General features: G+C 34.3%; 1 pseudogene; it reads right to left on the bottom strand.

The window, feature by feature from the left end:
• Window positions 1-2,459: 2,459 nt before the first annotated feature.
• Window positions 2,460-3,041, bottom strand: LOC149170196 (protein SENSITIVITY TO RED LIGHT REDUCED 1 pseudogene; annotated as a pseudogene).
• Window positions 3,042-5,587: the final 2,546 nt, after the last annotated feature.

The following is a 5,587-nucleotide window of genomic DNA, read 5'->3' as shown; positions in this document are numbered from 1 at the left end:
TTGTGGGTTTATTTCTTTATTTTTATGGTTGGCTTTCATGTTTCCTTTAGCTTGGGTTGAGTTGCTAGTTCCGCGAAGCCCTGGTTGGACAAACGCTCTAGAAACCTTGTAACCCTTGGTTAGAAAAATGTTCTAGAAGCCTTTGGTGGGTTGTGTTACTAGTCTTGGAAGCCCTGGTTGGAAAAATGATATGGAATCCCATAGTAATTTGTGGGTTGAGTTACTAGTCATGGAAGCCTTGGTTAGAGAAAATGCTCTAGAGCCTTGGAAGGCTTGGGTAGAGACCAATCTGATGATGGTTTTGTGATGTCCAATAGTGAGGTGGAATGAATGATTAATGGGTTGAGGTGGTTGGCATCTGGAAGCCCTGAATTTTTTTAGATTAATGTGTTTTATGAGATCCCACATTCATGCTTGGAATATAGTAGGGGGCTGACTGGCTGAAGAGAGTTTTGGATTAGCCATGTCTACGGTTTAGTGGTTCATGGAAGTCCCACAACTGGTTATCGATTGTATCATTAATATGAGGTTATTTCTCCTAGTTAATTCATGAGCATTATATTGGTTTATATTTTTAGAAAATTATATATTACGGAGCAATGGAACACATAAAATATTGCAGAAATATAAACACATAAAAATGCACAAAACAAGAGAGACACAGATATACGTGGTTCACCCAGTTTGGGCTACATCCACCCCGAACAGCCAGTCCTTCCTTCCTATTATCCAGCAAAATGAAGAGACACAACCTACAGCAAATCGCCTGTAATATCCTCTGTTTTCTCTCATAGTCTCACCTCTCTGTTTCTCGCTCACATTGAATACATATCTATCACACAGCCTCAAATACAATACCCTCATACAAAGAGAGGGGTTTCCTTCTAGGGCAAAAAACCCTAAACTAAATATAAGTTCTACCGTCAGATCATCCGCCTAATGAACGGCCCAGATTGACTAGAAATTACTATACTTTTACAAGGCAATTTTACAGCTGTTTTTAGCTTCGGGGGCACTACCCCCGAAACCCCCCGCTAGGGGGCGGCTCCCAAAGGTCGCAGCTACCCCCCCCTGGACCCCCCTTGCTGCGAATATTTTACGGGTCCTATGTGGCGGTACCTTTGAATATAGAAGATAATCAGGCTCCACACCCAACAATCTCCCACTTGGAGACTGATTGTAGCAACTCCACCGCTACTCCATTTGTTGGACAATGACTCCTCTTTGGACCTGGCTATTTCTCATCTTCATCGTCATCCTTGAAGACCAACTGAAACTGAGCATATTCTCAGTTTCTCCCTGGTTACAACTTTTGTTAGCATATCTACAGGATTCTGGCTAGTGTGTATCTTTTCTAGCTTCAACTCTCCATCTTCCAACACTGATCGTATGAAATGGTACTTGATCTGTATGTGTTTAGTCCTGGAATGAAATGTTGAGTTCTTTGCAAGATGAATGGCACTTTGACTATCACTGTATAACGTGCCCATATCATGCTCCTTACCCAATTCACCCATAAACCTTTGTAGCCAAATCATTTCTTTACTAGCCCCTGTAGCAGCAACATACTCTACTTCTGTTGTTGAAAGTGCAACAACACTTTGGATTTTTGAAACCCAACTGACAGCTGTTCCTCCAACAGTAAATACATATCCTGTAGTGCTCCTCCTATTATCTCTGTCACCTGCCATATCTGCATCAACATATCCTTGTAGGGAGATGTTTGAACCACCAAAGCATAATTCTTGATTTGTGGTACCTTTAAAATATCTAAGAATCCATTTCACTGCCATCCAATGTTCCTTTCTTGGATTGTTCATGTACCTGCTTACAACTCCCACTGCATGTGCAATATCAGGCCTTTTAAAAAAAAAAAAAAAAAACAAACTTTATTAATTATTTAATAATTAAAAAAAAAACAAACTTTATTAATAATTTAAAAGATAGAAATTTCTACATAACAAATCTATGCAATTCTCATAACATATTATCTAATCATAATTCTAAACCTACTGTCATATTTATCAAATACGACCATATTTATCATTTAATCTTATATGAAAAATAATGATTTGAATTAACTATTATAAAATAAAAAGTTGAGAGCAATCAACAATTATAAAGAGTTTAATGCTATTTCTTTTAGAAAATTAAGTAATACAAAGCTAATATATTGAAAAGGGTTTGTTCACCCAAAGAATATAAGCCCAATATATGGGTTTAATATTTTTCACACAAGATGGATGGTAATTCATCCCTGAAATGAATGACAACTTAAAATATGAAATGGTTAATATCAAAGAAATGCCAACTTAAACCATTAAATGCTGCCTTATATACTGGATCTGGATAAATAGAACGAGCACGTCGTCTTTTCTGTAAAGTTGAGCCGTCCTCCACAATAGCTGTTTGGGGCAATGGTATTTCACGCACCAGATGACCAGCTTCTACAGCAACCCTTATTTTCTTAGTTCCTTGTAGACGACACCATCTTCCTTGTACCACTTAAAACTGTTACCCAGTATAATAATCTTATTCAAATTGGCACGAGTCCAAGTCCAATTTGCCTCCATTACATTGTCATATAAATCGTATGGGCAGTGAGGCATGAAAAATAGCGTTGGTCTCTCTACTGTGCGCCATCCGTTTTCGTCAAAAGAGAGACAAGTACAGTCCAGAGAATTTATAGCCGCTCGCTCCACTGCAGTGAACACTGGATCGAACACTACGATATCATGCACCCATTCAAATCTCTCTCGCAATAAAATGGCAAACGCTAACTGCATGTGTCTGCGCTCCATACTCTTACCCTCCCTAGCTTCAATATTTCCAAGGCCATACAGAACCACTTGTAATTTACGTGGCCCTCTCCCTATTACCTTCTCTATTAGTACCACCATTTCTGGGTCCTGCATTTGTTTCAAAAATTCTGCATAAAACAAAGATTTCTCCAACTTTTCTTGAGCCAACTGTATATTCCGGATTAATTCCTGGACTTTTTCATCAATTTCCTGAACTATGTCGTAAGTTTCAACCTCCATTAATTCTGGTTTGGGGCTCTGCTTGGCTTCTGAAATATTATCTAACGGATTACCCGTACGAAGTATACATTATTGCCAATCCAAATTGCGCAATGACAGAATGGATAAACTGAAGAATAAAACAATAAAACATCACGAATTAACCCATCATACTGGGATGTAGAGGCTCAGAAAAATGACTCCTTGTTTTAGGTTTCATTGTATTATTCTTTGTTTTTTAGTTTCTTTTAATGAAAAGAAAAGAAAATATTCTCTTTACGGTTCTTTCTTGTGTGATTATTATTTTTTTTTGGGGGGGGAGGGCGAAGGTGTAGATTTTATATTAACAAGTAGTATATCTTAGGTGAATTTATAATTCTAATGAAAAGACCACTCTAGGGTCATTTCATTATTGTTGTTGGTTTGCATACTAAGTAACTTGCTAGAAGTTGTATTTTGTTTTGGATAGGTTGTAAGTCTTACATCGTAAGGATGTTTCAAAATAAAAGAAATTACATTGAAGGTATTTGCATTGAATAAAAAATTACATATTTGAAAGTTGTTCATGAATATAAACTATGATCATTGAACAATTCGTATGTTACTATTTTTCCATTGTTCTTATAAGTTTATATCAACATAATCGTAACGCCATTTATTGCACATCTATCAACTCTTAAGTAATTAATAGCCTAAAATTAATGCTTAACTCAAAGTCAATTAGAATTTTGTTCTAGGAAAACAACATAGTCTTAATGGTAGGGTGTTGGAATAGGTTGGAGAGTAAATTCTCTAAGGTTATGAAATTGAAACTAGATTTTAATGAATATAGAAAACTCTAGTAATAGCAAAGAGAACATTCTAGGAAAGAACCTCTTGCACAAGCACTAAGAATGAGGTTCCCCTAGAATAAGTAGAGGTAATATCCCTTCTTTCACTCGCCATGACATGAATCAATTACTAAATGTATTAATACTTGTAATGTGTAATGTTCTCTATAGGAAATCACTTCTCAAAGTTTCAAGCTTAGTTTCCCTTCTCATATGCATGATCTTGACTCATTCTATTTAGCTATTTTTAGATCCTTTGATGTAATAATACATCTGGATTAGTTACAAAGTCCTAGTGCTAATGAATGAGCGAGTGTCAATAAAATTTATTCTAATTTTGTAATTAAGGAGAAACACTAGAAAAGGTGCAAATTACATCTTTCTTCATGTCTGAGGTTGAGATATTCCCTCAACTAAAAAAATGTTTGTGGTTCAGATACACCCTCAACTAAAGGATTGTGTTCCCAATATAGTTTGTCTATATTGAGACCGAGGCTATTGTATTTATATTTGTAACTTTATTAGATTAAACTAGAGAGTGCTCACCAAATTTTGGTATGTAATATGGATTTTCTCTTCAACTTAACAAAAGTTTTTTTTTTTTTTTGGATAAGTTGTAAGTTATAATCATCTTTGAAAAGAAAATAAGTTGCAATCAGAGTACTTGCATTGAATCAAAAAATAAATTCTTGAAAAGTTGTTCATGCATCTAAGGTAAGCTCATTGAAAGATTCATACATTAATTGTTTCACAATACTCCTATATGTTTATTTCAATGGATTCATACCATTGCTTATTGAATGTCCATTAGCCCTAATAACCTAAACTTAATACTTCACTTAAAATCAATTAGCCTTGTGTTTCTATCAAACCAACCTAGTGTAGGTTGTAGGGTCTTGGAAAAGTATGTTTTATTATTAAAACTCTTAGATACATTATTAGAAGAATTATTAGGATTATTAATAATTATACAAACAATAATAAGAAAGCAATATTTATTTCCTAGAGTATATGATAAATTTAGGTTATGGTATCCTCAATTGACAATAAAATATCCTCTAAAAAATAGCTAAAATACAAAAATGAGGTTTCTTTCAAGTAAGAATGAAGTGTTAGTTGCTAAAAAACCAAATAGTATAAAAGTATTAGAAACAAAAGGAACCTTTATAGAAATACATCTCTAATCTTTTTAATATCAATTTAATAGTGAAAAGGGATATGGGACAACATTTTAACCTTCTTTTAATCAAATAAATAATAAATAATAATCAAATTCAAGTGAAAAAACTATCATAATGAACTTGGAATGTGAGAGTTCCATCTAGATACACATGATGAAAATTTTGAAATCATTATCTATTAAAAACCCTCACACCAAATGCTTGGGATAAAATTTTTAACATCCTTATAACATTTTATTTCAAAAAATAGATAAATTTTACTAAAATCTAAAATATATACACCATAATAGAAAATTACATGTAAAAAACAAATTAGGTGAAGTGAGATACATTAGGGTAGTTTTCAACCCTTGAAACAAGCATGAGTGACATGCATTTCACTTTTTTTATCAATGCACAATATGGGACTAGTAAAGGTTTCATTAGCTCTTGGAGATGTTACAAGCCACAAGCTTAGGCTGTAAATGTGTTGCGTACTTTGCACAAAATCAAATCTTGCACGTGGTGGATTGGGCATGCTTCTATCATATCAGTTATTGGTTTAGATGGGGGTATT

The sequence above is a fragment of the Pinus tabuliformis genome, chromosome 4_2, assembly GCF_031772625.1.
Source record: "Pinus tabuliformis cultivar Carrire ecotype Pingquan chromosome 4_2, CPIR1, whole genome shotgun sequence".
Lineage (NCBI taxonomy): Eukaryota > Viridiplantae > Streptophyta > Pinopsida > Pinales > Pinaceae > Pinus > Pinus tabuliformis.
The sequence above is the reverse complement of the archived record's forward strand: the minus strand, read 5'-3'. Positions and strand labels throughout refer to the sequence as shown.